The sequence below is a fragment of the Trichechus manatus genome, unplaced genomic scaffold (assembly GCF_000243295.1).
Source record: "Trichechus manatus latirostris isolate Lorelei unplaced genomic scaffold, TriManLat1.0 scaffold00115, whole genome shotgun sequence".
Classification (NCBI taxonomy): Eukaryota; Metazoa; Chordata; class Mammalia; order Sirenia; family Trichechidae; genus Trichechus; species Trichechus manatus.
The window spans coordinates 1566975-1589267 of NW_004444051.1; the positions used below are offsets into that span (position 1 = coordinate 1566975).

The following is a 22293-nucleotide window of genomic DNA, read 5'->3' on the forward strand; positions in this document are numbered from 1 at the left end:
TAAAAAAAGAAAAAAAATCATAGAAGATGAGCTGTAAACTTTCACCTAAAGCACAACAAAAAAAAAGATTACAGACAAGAAAAAAAATCATAGAATAGATGGCTTTGTAAACTTAATAAATTAAAGATATCTCCACATCAGTTTTATAAAGAGGACATGGTTTCAGGAAATCAGATTGTGTCTACATTCTCCACCTATATCAGAGGAGGCTGGATCTTCATCTTCTAGTGCTTGCCCCATCCACAGTCCCTACTGGTCCTGCTGCTCAGAATCCTAAAGAGCATTAGCATAAATATGGGCCTAGACCCAGCACCTGCCTCTTAGAAATGGCCATAGGATTGGCCTGCTTGGTACAATGCAGCCTGACCCTGCCTGGCCTCCAGCCTCTGCCTGCCTCCTGAAGCTTCTCAGCCTGCTCTTCAGCCTCCACTTCCCAGCATCCTCCTTGCCCCACACCCCCATCTCACCTAATCCACCTGACAGGCCCCATGCAGATATCCAGGCTGAGGCCCTGCCCTTCTGCCAGCCAGGCCCCCTCCCACATTTTCCTGCATATCTAGGGGTCATTATCCCTGACTCAACAGAAACAGAGGCAGGAGATGGGCAATTCAGCCACTTGGGGTGAGGACTCACAAGTGAAACAATGGTGACACAAGCTCCCACCCCTTCCCTACCTGAGCACTTCTGCCTCCAGATCACAACTCCAGCCACCAGAGCTTCAACTACCACAGCTCCAAGGAGAACCAGGCCGGCAATGATTGCCATGATGGGGATGGTGAGCTTAGGAGGCAGCTCTGGGAAGAGAAGCGAAGGTGAGGGGTCCTGACCCTGATGGAGGTGCTCAGAATGGCCCCTTGCTTTCTCTGAGAAGAGGCTCCGCCCTCATCTCCCTCCTTACCCCATCTCAGGATGAGGGGCTCTGGCAGATCCTCCTGCTGCACACAGCACATGTATCTCTGCTCCTTTTCACAGGTCACCACCACGGCTGCCCACCTCTTGAAGGTCCTGTCCCCTGCAGGGCTGGTCTCCACAAGCCCCGTGTCCTGGGTCTGGTCCTCTCCGTCCCACTGCCAGATCAGCATGATCTTTGTCGGACAGAAGCCTCCTATCAGAGATAGGGTGGTGGGTCATGTGTGTTAACGGTGAATCTGCAAAAAAGGGTCAAAGAGAATTCAGTCTTTGATTTTCTTCCCATTATCCATTAAAGGGAGGCACATTTAAGCACCATGGAAATGGACAGGACAATTGCAAAGGGGTAATCAGAAAATCAAACATAAGCTTTATCCATAGGAGTCTATAAGGAGATGCTATTGTAAAGCAGGTTCTAGCCCACACACATTGTAGGCTTCAGGTGTCAGTGGCAGGAAGAGGGGCGTTTGGTCCGTAGGTAAAGGTAGGGTCAGAAGGCAGGGTCAGGAGAGCAGCAGGCCTGGGACAGAGGTTTAGGGCAAAGTCAGAGAGAAACCACCCCTGACAGAGCTTAATCTCCAAGGCGGGGTTCATAAGAAACTGCTGTTCAGTTATTTCTCTTGACCTTTTTTTTCTATTTTCCCACCCAAAGCTTCATGGTCCCTAAATGTCCCAGAAAGCCCGAGCAGGGTAAAGGATCCAGAGACTGATACACTCAGCCTCCCCATCAGAACACCTTAAGCCGGGGGGAGGGTTTTTGGATGGGTCCCATCCTCCCTCTTGTCCTTAGGGACACCACTGGGGGACACAAACCCCACCTGAAAGGGGTCCAGGGAGGCTGCCCCACGCCCTCATTCCCTGCACGTAGAAGCATCTCCTGTGGTTCTCCAGGAATCTGTGGAGAAGATTCCATGCACCTGGCCTCTAGGGGGACTTGGGGGGTCCGCCGTCCCAGCCACTTGTCGCTCCTCTGTTCTGCCACCATCCAGGAGTGCGGGTCCCCATTAGGAAGCTGGAATCTGCCTATGGCTGGCAGAGTGCTGACACCATGCAAGAAGCTTGGGTCAGAGCGCCACCAGGGAGCAGGCACCTACCCTGGTGTGCCCGCCCTGTGTGGGCAGAGTCCTGGAGCTGCACGGAACCACCGCTCTGCACCTCTTGGGGTGCAGGGCTCCAGGGGCAGATGATCCACGCGAATGGGCCAGAAGTTGCAGGGCTGCCCTTCCCAGGCTGTGCTGGAAGCACTGATAAAAATTTTATAGACATTTTGGTGTCACCTCCACTGACAGTGTCACCCCCTAACCCCCACGTTACGTTACTGGAGGGAGGAGGAAGCAGGGCGGTGATTGACCCGACCTTCCTAGGGCTGCCCATGAGGGCCCTCAGCAGGCTCCACACACACACACAATGTTTTAATAAGTGGTGTGTACAAATTTTAACTAATACATTTTTATTATCTATATTACAAATATTCAAAAATGTCCAACCAGTTTCAATGTTTTATCTTTAGAGATATGTTTTTGTAACAACTGTATTAAGATATAATTCACATACTATACATTCACTCCTTTAAAATGTAAAAGTCAATGATTTTTAGTATATTCGGAGTTGTGCAACCATTGCCAAAATAATTTTTGAACACTTTCGTCATCCCAAAAAGAAATTCATACCTATTAATAGTCACTTCCCATTTACCTCCAAAACCCCCAGCCCTAGACAACTACATATCTACTTTCTATCTCTAGGATTTGCCTATTCTTGACATTTCATATACATGGAATCAAACAATATGTGAACTTTTGTGCCTGGCTTCTTTCACTTACCATATGTTTTCAAGGCTCATCCATATTGTTATCATGTATCAGTGCTTCATTCCTTTGTATGGATGAAAAAACTCCATTGCATAGATATACTTCCGTTTGTTTATCCATTCATCTGTTGATGCGCATTTGGGTTGTTTTCATCTTTTGGCTATTATGAATAATGCTGCTATGATGTAAGTAGTGCCTTTGGTGTCATATTTAAGACATATTATTAATGTTCTTAATTTTAAAATATTCTGTTTTTTAAAAAAATCAAGTAGGTTATTTTTAGTTTTCAGTTTTCTGCAGGTATTTTCTAACTTTTCATGTTTGTGGCCCAGACACTGAGTAGCATGAATGTCTAAGCTAGGATGGTTTTCTTTAGTCTTTTGCAGGGGTTTTGTGGAAACTGATAAATATTATAGATCGTCCCCTCAGAAAAATGTACAAGACAAGGAAATATAAAAATCAATATAAAACATTGGTGCATACACAGATCCTCTGAAGTCTTATAACCTGTTGCTGTCCAGTTGATTCCAACTCATAGCGGCCCTATAGGACAGAGTAGAACTGCCCCACAGGGTTTCCAAGGAGCAGCTGGTGGATTCGAACTGCCGACCTTTTGGTTAGCAGCCAAGCTCTTAACCACTGCACCACCAGGGCTCCATGAAGTCTTATAGATCTGGATTTTTAATCCTAGTAGGAGACAAAGGCAGGAAGAAGGCATTTTTAGTAATCATTTCAACAGCCCACAATGCTGCTCCATATATTTGTAACCCCATAAGAGACTCTCAAGGAAGTAAGTGGAAAGATGTTATTTATTAAACACTTGTTCATCCAACCAAACCCAAGTGTCTACAACATCGCAGATAAAGTTCTAGTCTCAGATCACTGCTCTAGGAATTGACAGTTGCCATTCTTTCTCCATCCCCCATTCCCTCTCCCCCAGCACGTGAACTCTCTTCCTACCTTAGCAGAGTTCCACACGTTAAAAGTCTTGGTAGGAGGCAGAAACCAGCTTCTTTCATAAAAGAAGAAAACTCACTTTCCCAAACATTCTTGCAGTTGGACATGGGAATGGGGCTGAGGCTCCACCAATCAGATGCCCACATGCTAGACTCTGACTCAGGACGTGGTGATACAGAGAAGCTGGGACTATGCAGAATGCACTTTGGCAAGGGTGGCATGAGTAGCAGTGGTGACATCCAGTTGCCAGAAGCAGCAGTCAGAGTTGTCCTGGCCACAGGGCCCAGTGTCCAGTATCACGGGTGTCGGTGATGAGGGTAGTGGCATCTGACAGTAGCAGAAGCCACGGTTTCTATATGGGACCTGACTGAGGGTAGGATTGTGGATTCTCTTCCTGGCTGTGTAGCTTCAAGCCTAGTTCTGTGGCTTTCTCCAAAATGAAATGAGGCCCAATATCACACATATAAATGTCTTTGTGTTTAAATTATAAAAAATTTGGATTCTGGAGGCAGGGCCAAGATGGCGGAGTAGTCAGATGCTTCCTGTGGTCCCTCCTACAACAAAGACCCGAAAAACCAAGTGAATCGATTGTATATGACAATCTGGGAGCCCCGAACATCAAAGGCAAAGTTGAGGAATTGGACTGAGTGGCGGGGGGAGAGAAAGATGGTTTGAACGCAGCGAGAAGTTGCCAGATCTGACCCAGGGGGAGCCTGAGCCCTTCAGGCCAAATCAGCTCCTGTGCATGGTAAGGCGAGCAGTGGTGCTTGGGAGGCATTTTCACATCAGGAGAGGCCCAGCAGCAGAAAGTCTACTCGGCCATCCAGAACCAGTGAAAAGCAGCACTCAAGCAGCTAGAGATAAGTACTTGCATCTGGCCTACCGCAGGGATTAAAAAAAAAAAAAAACCCATTTGGGAAAAACTTCTCTCCCATTTACCTCCCCCTCCCCACTCTGCACTGGGTCCTGGACCAGCTTCAGCAACTGCAGAGTTCCCTGGGCCAGAAGTAAGACTCATCACGTGCCCTGAGCCATTTTCTCAGCCTTGGAGAGGGGACAAATTAACCAACCGGGAAAAAATAAGCTGCCAGCTCCCCTAAATCAGGAACTCAGGGTTGGCACAGCTTCTTTGCCTAGGCACAGGCATAAGGGGTCCACAGACTTCAAATGCCTTTCACCCCTGCATAGACTGCTGTGGGCCCATTTCAACAGCATAGGCCCTCATTACCATAGTACAACATGGTATATACCTGAAATCTAACTTCAACTGTTTCAGCTGTGAAGTGGCAGGTTTGTGACATTTGACGCTGCTCTGCCCACTAAGCAGGTTCCTCACCTGCCCACATCAGGGGCCTGAGGACTGGTGGCTTCACCCAAGCCACCTAGCCACCTGTGACAGGGGTCCAAGACTAAGTGGCGCCTCTCGGTCCTTACAGCCAACAGCATTGGGTGCTCATAGTCCGACTGCAAAACCCACCTACCTACTCGCTCTAGGGAACAGGGACACGCTTTCCTTCCAGACACTCGGGCAGCTCTCAGCCTCCTGCCATACTCAGCGTGTGATCCCCTACTGCAGCCAGATACCTGGGCCTACACCAGTCACCCATGCCTGTCTAGGACTGTAGGTGACAGCCTGCCCCACACACTTGGTGACCGACTACCTGGACACCTGAGCTGAATATCTACAAGGAAAGTTAATGGACTCCTGGGCTCACATACTTAGTAACAGATCTAATCACCTGGTGATAGGATGTTAGAGCTTCAAAGGCACCAATAATCAAACTAAGTCACACGAGCAGCCTATTTGGGCATATCAGAACAAGATGCTAGGACACAGTAAGCAAACATAAAATAAATAAATTACAAGAACTTATTGAGAGTCAATAAGAATAAGCTCGGACTACTCTGCAGAAACCACGTAGGCAAGAAGGCAATGGGACGACATATATAAAGCCTTCAAGGAAAAGAATAGCCAGCCAAGAATTCTATATCCAGCAAAACTGTCTGTCAAATATGATGGCAAAATTAGGGCATTTCCAGATAAACAAAAGATTATGCAATTTGCAAAAACCAAAACAAAATTACAAGAAATACTAAAGGGAGAACTCTGGTTAGAAAATCAATAACATAACAACCCAAGACTAGAACACAGGACAGAGCAACCAGGTATCAACCCAGATAGGAAAGTCACAAAAATAAATCAGAGCTAAAACACTGGAAAGAGGAAAACAGAAATGTCACTATGTAAAAGATGACAACATTAAAACAAAAAAGAGGGACAAAAAATGTAGACATAGATTTTTCATAAGGAGAGGAACTCGAGGCAATATAAAGAAATAAAAGACTGGTTTAAACTTAGAAAAATAGGGGTAAATATCAAGGTAACCAAAAAGGAAACTAACAATCCTACACATCAAAATAAAAAACAAGACTCAGATACAAAATCAACAACAATAAAAAAGATGAAAAGAAAATACAGAAAGAAAAACGTCTTAGCACAGAAAATTAAACGGAACAAAGAAACTCTCACCAACACACAAAAACAAGCATCAAAATGACACCATTAAACTCATACCTATCAATAATTATGCTGAAAGTAAATGGACTAAATGCATCAATAAAGAGACAGAGAGTGGCAGAATGGATTAAAAAAAAACATGATCCGTCAATATGCTGCCTAAAAGAGACACACTTAAGACTTAAAGACACAAACAAACTAAAACTCAAAGGATGGAAAAAATACATATCAAGCATCAACACTCAAAAAGAGCAGGAGTGGCAATATTAATCTCTGACAAAATAGACTTTAAAGTAAAATCCACCACAAAGGATAAGGAAGGATACCATATAATGATTAAAGGATCAGTACATCAAGAGGGTATAACTATAATAAACATTTACACACTTAACGACAGGTCTCCAAAATACATAAAACTAACTCTAACAGCATTGGAAAGAGAGATACACAGCTCCACAATAATAGTAGATGACTTCAACACTCTACTTCCAGCGAAGGACGAAACATCCAGAAAGCTCAATAAAGACACAGAAGAGCTAAATGCTACAATCAACCAACTTGATCTCATAGACATACACCCAACACTCCACCCAACAGCAGCCAAGTATACCTTCTTTTCCAACCCACATGGAACATTCTCCAGAATAGACCACATATTAGGCCATAAAGCAAGCATTAACAGAATCCAAAGTACCAAAATATTACAAAGCATCTTTTCTGACCATAAAGCCATAAAAGTAGAAATCCATCACAGAAAAAGCAAGGAAAAAAAATCATCAAAGGGAAACTGAACAACACCTTGCTCGAAAACTGCTGGCTTATAGAAGAAATTAAGAATGGAATAAAGAAAATCAAAGACTCAAATGAGAATGAAAACACATCCTACGAGAACCTTTGGGACACAACAAAAGCCGTGCTCAGAGGTCAGTTTATAGCAATAAATGCACACATCCAAAAGGAAGAAAAGGCCATCATCAAAACATTAACCCTACAACTGGAACAAGTAGAAAGAGAGCAGCAAAAGAAGCCCTCGGGCACCAGAAGAAAGGAAATAGTAAGAATTAAATGAAATAGAGAATAGAAAAACAATTGAAAGAGTTAACAAGAGCAAAAGCTGGTTCTTTGAAAACATCAACAAAATCAATAAACCACTGGCCAAGCTGACAAAATAAAAAACAGAAGAGGAAGTAAATAACCGATATAAGAAATAAGATGGGTGATATCACAACAGACCCAACTGAAATTAAAACAATCATAACAGACTACCATGAAAAATTGTACTCTAACAAATTTGAAAACCTACAGGAAATGGACAAACTTCTAGAAACTCACGACGTACCTAAACTAACAAAATCAGAGGTAGAACAACTAAATAAACCTATAACCAAAGAAGAGATTGAAAAGGTAATTTAAAAACTCCCAACAACAACAACAACAAAAAAGCCCTGGCCTGATGGTTTCACTGGAGAATTCTACCAAACTTTCAGAGAAGAGTTAACACCACTACTACTAAAGGTACTTCAGAGCATAGAAAAGGATGGAATACTCCCAAACTCATTAAATGAAGCCAGCATAACCCTGATACCGAAACCAGGTAAAGACACCACAAACAAAGAAAATTACAGACCAATATCCCTCATGAACATTGATGCAAAAATCCTCAACAAAATCCTAGCCAATAGAATTCAACAATATATCAAAAAAATAATTCACCACAGCAAGTGGGATTCCTACCAGGTATGCAGGGATGGTTCAACATTAGAAAAACAATCAATGTAATCTATCACATAAATAAAACAAAAGTCAAGAACCACATGATCTTATCAATTGATGCAGAAAAGTCATTTGACAAAGTCCAACACCCATTCATGAAAAAAACTCTCAGCAAAATAGGAATAGAAGGGAAATTCCTCCACATAATAAAGGGCATTTATACAAAGCCAACAGCCAACATCATCCTAAATGGAGAGAGCCTGAAAGAATTCCCCTTGAGAACTGGAACCAGAACAAGGATGCCAATTATCATCACTCTTATTCAACATTGTGCTGGAGGTCCTAGCCAGAGCAATTAGGCTAGAAAAAGAAATAATGGGCATCCAAATTGGTAAGAAAAAGTAAAAGTATCTCTATTTGCAGATGATATGATCTTATACACAAAAAAACCCAAAGAATCCACAAGAAAACTACAGGAACAAATAGATTTCTGCAAAGTGTCAGGATACAAGATAAACATACAAAAATCAGTGGGATTCCTCTACTCCAAGAAAGGGAACTTCCAAGGGGAAATCACCAAATCAATCCCATTTATAACAGCCACCAAGAAGATAAAATACTTAGGAATAAATCTAACAAGAGACATAAAACACTTATACAATGAAAACTACAAGACACTACTGCAAGAAACCAAAACAGACCTACATAAGTCTGAAAACATGCCTTGCTCATGGATGGGAAGACTCATCATTGTGAAAATGCCAATTCTACCCAAAGCAATCTACAGATACAATGTAATCTTGATCCAAATTCCAACAAAATTTTTTAATGAGATGGAGAAACAAATCACCAACTTCATATAGAAAGGGAAGAGGCCCCAGATAAGTAAAGCATTACTCAAGAAGAAGAACACAGTGGGAGGCCTCACACTACCTGATTTTAGAACCTATTATACCGCCATGGTAGTCAAAACAGCCTGGTACTGGTACAACAACAGATACTTAGACCAATGGAACAGAATCGAGAATCCAGACATAAATTCATCCACATATGAGCAGCTGATAATTGACAAATTCCCAAAGTCCGTTAAATGGGGCAAAGACAGTCTCTTTAACAAATGGTGCTGGCATAACTGGATACCCATCTGCAAAAAACTGAAACAAGACCGATACGTCATACCATGCACAAAAACTAACTCAAAATGGATCAAGGACCTAAATATAAAATCTAACACGATAAAGATCATGGAAGAAAAAATAGGGACAATGCTAGGAGCCCTAATACATGGCATAAACAGAATAGGAACCATAAATAACAATGCACAAATACCAGAAGAGAAACTAGATAACTGGGAGCTCCTAAAAATCAAAAACTTATGCTCAACAAAAGGCTTCACCAAAAGAGTAAAAACACAACCTACAGACTTGGAAAAAATTTTTGGCTATGACAAATCCAATCAGCATCTAATCTCTAAAATCTACAAGATACTGCAAAACCTCAACAACAAAAAGACACACAGCCCAATTAAAAAATGGCCAAAGGAGCACCTCTGGGCAAGATGGCGCTATAGTCGGAAGCACCATGCCATCCCTCCGCATCAAAGATGAGAAAAACTAAGTCAAACAGACTCACACATCAATCCTGAAACCCTAAGCATCAAATGAAGAGATAAAGAACTTAGCCAAGTACCGAATGGAATAAGAAACTGACCAAGCACAGAGAGCGAGGAGAGATACATTCAGAGGTCCCCTATCAGCTACTGCAGTACGGATCCGCCATCTTGAACTCTTATCAGAGATTAGCAAACAGGGGGTATGAGAAAGCAGCTTCACGGAACTTCCAGCAGGAAACAGAACAACTGGTAACCAGCGATATAGGCTTTCACACCCCCTACCCTTCACCCACTTAGCCTCCTCTGCTTTCTGCAGCCACAGTCTCCTGTCCAGGAAGCACTAGCTTCACCCCAGTATCACTTGGATTCCACCAACCCAAACTGGCCAGCTCCGAGTGCCTTTTGTTGGCTGCTGGTGTTGCATTTTTCCGCTTCTTTAGACTTCTTCCTTACCTCTCGCCAACTCCCCCGTCTCTCTCTCAAATACCTGGCTCTGTAGCCATCTTTGCTTCTTCCTGAAAGGCTGCAAAACACCGCTCGACTGTGAAACGGCTTCCCGGCCCGTGCCGCCAGGCTGGTGGGAACCCTGGGGCTTTTTTGTTCATTTGTTTGCTCTGATTTGATCTGTTTTGATTTGTTTGTTTTCTTTTTCTTTTCTCGGCTTGGGAGCCCCTTCTAGCAGGCCAGTACCATGCGGCTTGGAAGCTACTCCGTTACTCTGTGCAGACACACAGGAACATCCATGGGGGCATTTCTTTTTTCTTGTTTTTTTTTCTTTATTTTTGTTTTTGTTTTTTTTCTGTTTCTTTGTTTTGTTTTCTTCTCTCTCTTATTCTCTTTTTGTCTTTCTTTATTTCCACTTTCTCGATTTATTTTTTCTTTTGCCTTTTTTCTTTTCATTTTTGTTTTTTCTCATTTCTCAGTCTCTCATCTTTCCACTGCAACAACAAGCTCCCTTACCACTCTTTTTTGTTTGTGTGTATGTTTTTGGCTCCTGTTCCTCTCTCCTCTCTCTCCTCTTTCCCATACACATTTTACCTCCACACATCACAATCTACCCCCTCCTTCCTGCCTACCTGCACCATGCACTGAACATTACTATCCCACGCAGCACAGGCACAGCCTACTGGAACCTGCCCTGCACTGATTCCTGGTCCGCAGTGTAAGCCCTGGTACATACCACAAACTACCCATCCCAGCAACTCCCCTTCAGCTGGACCTGACCTGCTGTACCATACCTGACTGACTGACCCCGACCATTGAAGAAGGAGGTGAAAAGTATTATGCCCACAGACGAGCAAACAACAAAGAATGCACAGCCCTCCTGCTCAGACATAACCAAATAAAACAAAAAAGCAGGATGAAACAAATATACAATCAGTAAATGAGGAAAATAACCACTGAATGCCCTGAAGACAGCAGACAATATCAAAACATTTACAAAAACAGGACAGAACTCTTAAGGACTATGCAAAACCAAAAGAATTACAACAGGGAACCAGAGAGGTTAATCTGTTATGACAACAGCATCTGAACAATAAAAGAGGGAATAAACGGTATAGGTATAGAACCTTCTAATGGAGAGGAAGGCAAGGCGATACCAAGTAATAATAGACTGGTTCAAATCTATGAAGATATGGGTAAATTTCAAGGTAACCACAAAGAAAGTTAACAAACCTACTCATCAAAATAAAAGAAAAACATAAAGTCTCAGTAAAAACAAAACCTACGAAAACAAAAGAAATGAAAAAAAAATCCACAAACAAAAGGAACACAGCACAAGAGAGTTGGAGGAAGAAAGAAAATGTCAGCACCACACAAAAAAAAAGCACTACAAAATGCAATCCCACTCCTAGGAATATATCCTAGAAAAATAAGAGCCATCACATGAATAGACTTATGCACACCCATATTCACTGCAGCACTGTTCACAACAGCAAAAAGATGGAAACAACCGAGATGCCCATCAACAGATGAATGGATAAACAAACTATGGTACATACACACAATAGAGTATTATGCAAAGATAAAGAACAATGATGAATCTGTAAAGCATCTCATAACATGGATGAAACTTGAGGACATTATGCTGAGTTAAATAACTCAATCACAAAAGAGCAAATATTGCATGAGACCTCTACTGTAAAAATTCAGGTAAAAGTTTACACACAAAAAGAAACAATCTTTGTTGGTCACTAGGGATTGGGGGGGAACCAAATAGGCAATAGATAAGTGGTAACTTTGTTAAGACAGTACACAATACTGGGAAAGCCAGCTCAACTTGTACAAGAAAAAGTCATGGGAGCTCCACAGACACTTCCAAACTCCCTGAGGGACTGAATTGCTGGGCGGAGAGCTGTGGGGACCATGGTCTCAGCGAACATCTAGCTCAACTGGCATAACGCAGTTTATAAAGACGATGTTCTACGTTCTACCTTGGTGAGTAGCATCTGGGGTCTTAAAAGCCTGTGAGCAGCCATCTAAGATACTCCACTGGTCTCACCCCTTTGGTAGCAAGGGAAAATTAGGAGAACAAGATACAAGGAAAAGATTAGTTCAAAGGACTAATGGACCACAGCTACCACGGCCTCCACCAGACTGAGTCCAGTACAGCTAGATGATGCCCGACTGCCACCACTGACTGCTCTGACTGGGATCACAATAGAGGGTCCTGGACAGAGCTGGAGAAGAATGTAGAAGAAAATACTAACTCACAAAAAAAAGACCAGATTTACTGGCCTGACAGACTGGAGAAACCCTGAGAGTATAGCCCCCAGACACCCTTTTAGCTCAGTGGTGAAGTCACTCCCAAAGTTCACCATTCAGCTGGTGACTGGACAGCCTCATAAAACAAAATGGGACTAATAAGGCACAGCAGTCCAAAGACAAGGACTAGAAGGCAGGAGGGGACAGAAAAGCTGATGGTAGTGAACCCAAGGTTCAGAAGGGACAGTGGTGACATGTCGTGGGGTTGTTCACCATTGTCATAGGGCAATGTGTGTACTAACTGTTTAATGAGAAACTATTTGTTCTGCAAATTTCATCTAGGGTACAAAAAAAAAGGAATTATCTATGTGAGACCAAACTGACAACAGCAACTCAAAAGGTTTGATGGGAAGCGTAGGGGTCAGTGAGTTGAAGATAATGGTGATGGAATAATTTGGAAAAGTATACTGAGAATAGCAGCACAACTGGAAGAATGTCATCGATGTCACTGAATTGTACATGTAGAAACTTTTGAAATGATGTAACTATGGCTATGTATATTTTCACCAAAAAAAAGGTCCTCCAAGGTGAAGAAGGGAGAGTGTTGAATGTCGTGGGGTTGTTAACCAATGTCATAAAACAATATGTATACTGACTATTTAATGAGAAACTATTTGTTCTGTAAACCTTCATCTAAAGTACAATAAATTTTTTTTTTTAAATGGGCAAAGGATATGAATAGGCACTTCACCAAAGAAGACATTCAGGCAGCTAACAGACACATGAGGAAATGCTTATGATCATTAGCCATTAAAGAAACACAAATCAAAACTACAAGGAGATACCATCTCACCTCAACAAGGCTAGCATTAACCCAAAAAACACAAAATAATAAATGTCGGAGAGGTTGTGGAGAGACTGGAACACTTATACACTGCTGCTGGGAATGTAAAATGGTACAACCACTTTGGAAATCGATTTGGCACTTCCTTAAAAAGCTAGAAATAGAAATACCATATGATCCAGTAATCCTGCTCCTTGGAATATATCCTAGAGAATTAAGAGCTGTCACGTGAATAGATACATGCACACTCATGATCATTGCAGCACGTTTACAATAGCAAAAAGATGGAAACAACCTAGATGCCCATCAACAGATGAATGGATAAACAAATTATGGTATATTCACACAAAGAAATACCATACAATAATAAAGAACAATGATGAATCCATAAAATACCTTATAACATGGAGGAATCTGAAAGGTATTATGCTGAGTGAACTTAGTCAGTCGCATAAGGACTAATATTGTATAAGACCACTATTATAAGAACTCAAGAAAAGGTTTAAACACAGAAGAAAACATTCTTTGATGGTCACAAGGGTGTGGAGGGAGAGGGGTATTCACTAACTAGATAGTAGAAAAGAATTATCTTAGGTGAAGGGAATGACAGTACACACTACAGAGGAAGTCAGCATAACTGGACTAAACCAAAGCTAAGACGTTCCCTGAATACAACCAAACACTTCCAGGGACAGAGTAGCAGGGGTGGGGGTCTGGGGAACATGGTTTCAGGGGACATCTAGGTCAATTGACATAACAAAGTTTTTTAAGAAAATGTTCCGCATCCCACTTTGGTGAGTGGCATCTGGGGTCTTAAAAGCTAGTGAGCAGTGATCTAAGATGCATCAGTTGGTCCCAACCCACATGGTAAAGGAGAATGGACACAAGGAAAGTATCAGTCCAAGAGGCAGAAAGGGCCACATAAACCAGAGACTTCATCAGCCTGAGACCAGAAGAACTAGATGGTGCCTGGCTACCACAATGACCGCCCTGACAGGGAACACAACAGACAGTCCCTGACAGAGCAGGAGAAAAGTGGGGTGCAGAACTCAAATTCTAGTAAAAAGACCAGACTTAATGGTTTAATTGAGACTGGAGGGACCCTGGAAAACGTGGTCCCCGGACCTCTGTTAGCACAGGATTGAAACCATTCCCAAGGCCAGCTCTTCAGATGAAGATTAGACTGGACTATGGGACATGAAATGATACTTGTGAAGAGTATGCTTCTTAGCTCAATTAGATACATGAGACTAAATGGGCAGCTCCTGTCCACAAGCGAGATGAGAAGGCATAGAGGGTCAGGAGCTTGTTGAATGCACATGGGAAATCTGGGATGGAAAGGAAGAGTGTGCTGTCACAGTATAGGGAGAGCAACTAGGGTCACAAAACAATGTATGTATAAGTTTTTGTATGAGATACTAATTTGAATTGTAAACTTTCACTTAAAGCACAACAATTAAAAAAAATTGGATTTTGTTGTTTGCACCAAGAAGTGAATGGGAAATCAGTGGGGGAGTTTTCATAGCGCAAGCAAGCAGAGTTTCTTTCTGCTGAGCTGTAAGCCACTTCCTAAATCTTCCACCTGGCTACACTGCATAGTCCGGAAATGACATGTATCTTCCAACATCACATCTCATAACTGATATTTCTCCTCCCATTTCTTTCCTACAAATAAAACAATTTAAATGGGGTTTTAAGATCCCTCATCACCATGGGTGCTACTCTGATCACTGAACTCAGTGGTTCCAAATCTGGCTAGCACCAGGAGTGCTTGTGGGAATTGTTACAACATACTCAGACCTCTCATCAGATCTATCATCTCAGAATATTGCGCCCAGAGCCCAGAAATCACTTACTTAATAAGCCGACTAGGTGAGGCTGATGCACAGTGCAGTGTGATTAATTACTTTAGTGTGTGGCCTTTCTAGCCATGGTCATGTGACACCCACCCACATGATTGCATTGGCCTGTGCAAATAAGGTAATTGTGGCCCATCAAGGGGATTGGTCAGTTTTGCCTTAAAAGAGAGCTAATTCCATGCTACCAGACACATGAGGAAATGCTCATGATCATTAGCCATTAGAGAAACACAAATCAAAACTACAGTGAGATACCATCTCACCCCAACAAGGCTGGCACTAATTAAAAAAAAAAAAAAAACACAAAATAACAAATGCTGGAGAGATTATGGAGAGATTGGAACTCTTATGCACTGCTGGTATGAATGTAAAATGGTACAACCACTTTGAAAAATGATATGGTGCATCCTTAAAAAGCTAGAAACAGAAATACCATACGATCCAGCAATCCCATTCCTAGGAATATGTCCTAGAGAAATAAGAGCCATCACACGAACAGACATATGTACACCCATGTTCACTGAAGCACTATTCACAATAGCAAAAAGATGGAAACAACCTAAATGCCCATCCACAGACGAATGGACAAACAAATTATGGTACATATACACAATGGAATACTATGCAACAATAAAGAACAATGATGAATCTGTGAAACATCTCACAACACAGATGAATCTGTAAGGCATTATGCTGAATGAATTAAGTCAGTCACACAAGGACAAATATTGTATGAGACTATTAGTATAAGAACTCAAGAAAAGGCTTAAACACAGAAAAAATGCATTTTTTGATGATTACAGGGTGGGGAGGGAGGGGGAGGTGAAATCAGTAACTAGATAGTAGACAAGGATCAACTTCAGTGAAGGGGAGGACAACACTCAATACAGGGGAAGTTAGCACAACTGGACAAAAGCAAAAGCAAAGAAGTCACCTGGACACATCCAAATACTTCGAGGGACAGAGTGGCTGGGGACCATAGTTACAGGAGACATCCAGGTCAACTGGCATAACATAGTTTATTAAGAAAATTTTCTACATCCCACTTTAGTGAGTGGTGTCTGGGGTCTTAAAACTTGCAAACAGCTATCTAAGATACATCAGTGGGCCCCATCCCACTCGGAGCAAAGGAGAATGAAGAAAACCAAAGACAAAAGGAAAATACTAGCCCAAAGGACTAAAGGACCAAATGAACCACAGACTCCACCAACCTGAGACCAGAAGAACTAGATGGTGCCCAGCTACCACCAATGACCACCCTGACAGGGAACACGACAGAGAGTCCTGGACAGCACAGGAGAAAAACGTAGAACAGAACTCAATTTCACATAAAAAGACCAGGCTTAATGGTCTGACAGAGACTGGAGGAACCCCTGAAACTATGGCCCCTGGACGTACTGTTAACCCACAGCTGAAACTATTCCCAAAGCCCACTCTGCAGACAAAGATTAGACAGGACTATAAAACAAAAAATGATACATGTGAGGAATGTGTTTCTTAGTTCAATCAGATATACAAGACCAAATGGGCAGCTCCTGTCCAAAAGCAGGATGAGAAGGCAGGAAGGGACAGGAAATGGTTGAATGGACGCAGGGAACCTGGTGGAAAGAGGGAGTGTGCTGTCACATTGTGTGAATTGCAACTGTTGTCACAAAACAATATGTGTATAAATTTTTGAATGAGAAACTAACTTGAGCTGTAAACTTTCACCTAAAGCACAATAAAAAATAAAAACAATTATAAAAAAGAGAGCCAACTCCAGAGCAGAGAGGAGAGCCCACCACCACCAACGAAGCAGAGACCTGCAGGAGACAGCACCGTGGGCTTTCCAGTCCATGCAGCAAGAAAGCTGAGTACCTTTGGGCAAAGACTGAGGGCCAGGGAGAAGTCTATGCCTGACCCACGAATCTGGGACTCGCCAGCCTCCAAAACCACATGAGCCATTTATATGGTTCATGAGTTCTGTGAGACGCTGCACGAATTAGGGAACCCAAAAACAAGAGGGAGAATACTGAAGAGAGAGGGAGTAATAGATGTTAGATATGATGGAGTGGTAAGCAGCTTGGAAAAGTTGGACATTTGGGACGTCTTTAACCTCTGCCTCATAGGAACCAGCTTTGCGCTGATCCTTATAAAAGAAATCATTTGTTTACACAGCCATGTGGGAATCCCTGGTCTACATTATTACTACTAAACGTGTGATCTTGAAGATCAATAGCATCAACACCAACCTTGTTATAAATATGGAACCTCATGCTCTACTCCAGACCTTCTGAATCTTAATGAGATTTCCAGGTGATTCTTTGCACAGAAAGTTTGGAACTCCCTGATCTAGGTGCCTTCTGCATGTGGTACCAGGGCTTTGCAGTTTGCTTTTGGAGTGTGGTCTGATCAGATCACTTAGCACTGGAGGGTACATCGTTCAGTCCTTGTTCCTTTTTCTTCTATAGCTAATCACTCCTTTGGAGGTCTCATTCACTCTCAAGGTTTTAAATATTATTTCTATTGTGTCACTTCCCACATTTATTTCTCTAATCAATATTTCTACTAATATTAAGACTGCTAGGTCTTGATAATGGTATGTGCAAAGACCTGGAATTAGAAAACCAAAAGGGAAGAACACACTCAGCACTTCTCAAGCTGAAAGAGCTGAAGAAAAAATTCAAGCCTCAAGTTGCAATATTGAAGAATACTACAGGGAAAATACTGAACGATGAAGGAAGCATCAAAAGTAGGTGGAATGAATACAAGAGTCACTGCACCAAAAAGAACTGGTTGACGTTCAACCATTTCAGGAGGTAGCATATAACCAAGAACCAATGGTATTGAAGGAAGAAGGCCAAGCTGCACTGAAAACATTGGTGAAAAACAAGGCTCCAGGAAATGATGGAATATCAATTGAGATGTTTCAAAAAAACGGATGCAGTGCTGGAAGTGCTTATTCATCTATGTCAAGAAATTTGGAAGACAGCTTCCCGGCCAGCTGACTGGAAGAGATCACTTGTGCCCATTTCGAAGAAATGTGATCCAACAGAATGTGGAAATTATCAAACAATATCATTAATATCACACACAAGTAAGATTTTACTGAAGATTATTCAAAAGCAGTTACAGCAGTACATCAACAGGGCAATGCCAGAAGTTCAAGCTGGATTCAGAAGAGGACGTGGAACAAGAGACGTTATTGCTGATGTCAGATAGATCTTGGCTGAAAACAAAGAAATACAGAAAGATGTTTACCTGTGTTTTATTGCCTATGCAAAGGAATTCAACTATGTGAATCACAATAAATTATGGATAACACTGGGAAGAATGGGAATTCCAGAACACTTAACTTGGCTCATGAGGAACCTGTACATAGACTAAGAGGCAGTCATTCGAGCAGAACAAGGGTATACTGCATGGTTTAAAGTCAGGAAAGTATGTGTCAGGGTTATATCCTTTCACCATACTTATTCAATCTGTATGCTGAGCAAATAATCTGAGAAGCTGGACTATATGAAGAAGAACATGGCATCAGGATTGGAGAAAGACTTATTAACAACCTGCAATATGCAGATGACACAACCTTGCTTGCTGAAAGTGAAGAGGACTTGAACCACTTACTGATGAAGATCAAAGAATTCAGTTTGGATTACACTTCAACATTAAGAAAACAAAAATCCTTACAACTGCACCAATAAGCAACATCATAATAAACAGAGATAATATTGAAGTTGTGAAGGATTTCATTTTACTTGGATCCACAACACCCATGGAAGCAACGGTCAAGAAATCAACATACTGCAATGGGCAAATCTACTGCAAAAGAACACTTTAAAGTGTTCAGAAGCAAAGATGTCACTTTGAGGACTAAGGTGCACCTGACCTAAGCCATAGTATTTTCATTCACCTCATATGCATGAGAAAGATGGACAATGAATAAAGAAGACCAAAGAAGAACCGATGTCTTTGAATTATGGTATTGGCAAAGAATACTGAATATACCATGGACTGCCAGAAGAACGAACAAATCTGTCTTGGAAGAAGCACAACCAGAACACTCCTTAGAAGCAAATATGGTAACACTTCATCTCACATATTTTGGACAAGTTAGCAAGCCCTCCTGGCAAAGGACATCATGCTTGGTAAAGTGGACGGTCTTTGGAAAAGGAGGAAGACCTTCTCCAGATGGATTGACACAGTGGCTGCAACAATGAGCTCAAGCATAACAATGATTGTGAGGATGGCGCAGGACCAGGCAGGGTTTCTTTCTGTTGTACATGCAATTGCTATGAGTTGGAACCAACTCAATGGCATCTAACAACAACATGTCCAACTGCCAACCCAACAGACTCACTTGCATTTCTAATAGACATCTCAGACTCAACATTTCTTAAACTGCATGCCTGTGATGTCCCTTTGTTAATATGCTCCTTCCAAAGTCTTCCCCATCTCCACTGATTCTATCTGCACAGTCGAAAATATCTGGTGTCCTCATTGACTCTTCTCTTTCTTGTAATTCAAATTCAATCCATTAGGAAACCTTGTAAAATCCATCTTCAATATATATCCAGAATCCAATCACTTCCCACTATTTTCATTGCTCACACCCAGGAAAAGCAAACAATATCTCAAATACTGTCCTAAATTCCTGTTTTCCTACTGTCTTGCTATCCCTCAGCTCTATTCTAAGACAGCCCCCACAGTGATCCTTTCAAAAGAGAAGCCCCACCAAGTTTCTCTTTTACTCAGCAGTTGTTTAACTGCCCACCTCACCCCGAGTAAAATTCAAAACCCTTCCAATATCCTCAGTCCCTACATGGTCTGGCTGCACCTGTGAACTCATCTCAATGACTCTGCTGCAGCCACACTGGCCTCCTCGCTGCTCTCAGAACACAGACACAGCCCTCCCCTGGTGCATCTGCACTGGATGTTCCCCATCTGGAAAGAACTTCCCCAGACATCCTCATGGCTATTTCCTTCATGTCTTTCAAATTTTCCCTCAAAGGTAACCTTCTCAACAGCTGTCTTCCCTCTCCCCACACACTCACACTGTGGGTCACCTTCCCCATAGCACTTACCATCTTCTCACGTAAACACTTTCCTTACTTACTATCTGTGGTAGGCTGAAAAATGATGTCCACATTCTAATCCTTGGAACCTGTGAATATGTTACATTCTATGCAAAAGTGACTTTTGAAGATGTGGTTTAGTTTGGATTTGAGATTGGATAATTCTCTTGGATTATTTGGGTGGCCCCAATGATATATAATCACAAGGATTTTTACAAGAGGGAGGCAGGAAGGCCAAAGTTAGAGGGAGAGAACGTAAAGATGGAATCAGACATCAGAATGGAGATTGTAAGCTGCTGGCTTTGAAGATCAAAGAAGGTGTCAAGAGCCAAGGAAGGTAGGCAGGCTCTGGAAGATGGAAAAGGTAAGAAAACGGATTCTCCCCTAGAGCCTCCAGATGGAAAGCAGCCCTGCAGGCCCAGTTTAAACTTCTGACCTCTAGAACTATAAGAGAATAAATGTGTTATTTTTAAGTCACTAAATTTGTGGTAATTTGTTACAGTGACAAGGAAATTAACACACTATGTTAATAGTCTATAGTCTGTCTCTGCTGAAACATATGCTCCACGGGTGGGCAATTTTTATCTGTTTTTAATTTACTGATGTTTCCCAGATGCAAAAATAGTGTGTGTCATGTAGGCAGCATTCAACAAATGTCAGTAGGATGAATGACCAGTCTGGTGCAGAGCACCTCCCTATTTTAGAGACAGTGTCTCTATTAATGTAGCCTTAGACCAAATGCTGTGCTGTGGCAGATACAGCACAACATCCACTCATATTGACATTAATGCCACCTGGACTTCTCTCACAAGGGCTGTTGTCTCCCCCTCCCTCTAGCCCACTCCCCATACACCTCCTGCACACTACAGCACACAATTTCATTTCCATCTTCATGAAAGAATGATCCTTGGCTGATGGGTACTATTTTACAATCAATGGTGAATTTAAATTAGCCTCTACTTTATGAATCCTTGAGTTTGGACAGGAGGCAGCACTAGGTTTATAGAGCTAAGGGCAGGGAGAGAGGGGATGAGTGAGCTGAAAAGAATGGAAACAAAAGAAATTTATCTAAGATTAGTAACTATTCGATTCCTTCTCTCTAAAAAAAGTTAGGAAAAAGATGAAAAGATTTATCCATGAAACAGTGCTAGGAGGGTGGGATCTGGATGAGTCTGAAAATTCATCTCTCATTACCATAGAGACTCCTGCGTGCAGGGGCTGCCCTGGGCCTTGTGGGGACAATGACAAAGTGACTCCTGCAGCCAGGCTTAGGCTTGAGCCCTGGCTGACCCGTCCACATGAAGCCCCCACTGCCCACAGCCCTAGAGACAGGACAAAGCTCAGGTGAGGTCTGAGTCCCTGTGATGACAGGTCCTAGTGGGACAAGTTTCTACTGAAGGGACAAGGAAAATGGAGATGGGAAGATGACCCAGCCAAGGAGTGACCACATCAAAGCCCATGGTGTCCTGGGCATCGACTGGGCACAGGCCCCGTGTAAAAATGGTGTGACCTCCTCTAACTTCACAAGGGGCAAGGAGAATTAAGATCAACAGCCTAAGGCTGATTCCTATGAGGCAGAGGTCAGACATGCCTCCTCTCTTCACCATCTTTACCAATTCTGACACCAATCGTCCCTCCCACGCCACTCTCTACTTCTTTGCTGAGTTCGATAATTCATTGCAATAGCCACACAGAACTCACAGGCAATACTCTCGATTATGGGGTTTACTAGAGAAATAACAGGTTACAATTTAGGTTCAGCAATGCTCAAAATACAGTTATTTCAGCCCCACCTCTGCTGTAACAGGGAACATAGATCATGGAAGGGACAAAGGTCAGGGTGGTGAGGGGATCCTGGTGGGCAGGGGTAGGTTAGTCCCACCACATCCTCACATTATGCTGACAGGAACGCAGACACATTCAGACACCAGTTGCATAAAGAGAAGTCAGGGGTTCTTGAAGTCACAAAACGGGGGGTGAACAAATCTTCTATCACTCAGTCTACACTAGGCAGCTGTCTCATGCTATAGAAGAAAAGAATCATGAACAAATTCAGGTCACTCTTTGTGTTGACACTCTGAACAGCCTACCACAATCTCAAAATGTCCAAATCCAAAAAATCCCCATAACCCAGTCGTGTTCTCTCTGCTTCAACTCTTCTCCCATGTCAAGCCCCCAGGGTCTCACCTTTAGAAGCCATGAGAGACGCTTCAGAGTCCTGGGAACTGTTGCTGCATGGAGAAGAACAAAAACAGGATCTGGTCAGACCCCACAGAAGATGAGACTAAAGAACAGGAATTATAGGATGAC

General features: G+C 42.4%; 1 pseudogene; it reads right to left on the minus strand.

The window, feature by feature from the left end:
• Window positions 1-249: 249 nt before the first annotated feature.
• LOC101359044 (HLA class I histocompatibility antigen, alpha chain G-like) overlaps window positions 250-22293 on the minus strand; it is a 71346-nt pseudogene continuing 49302 nt past the window's right edge.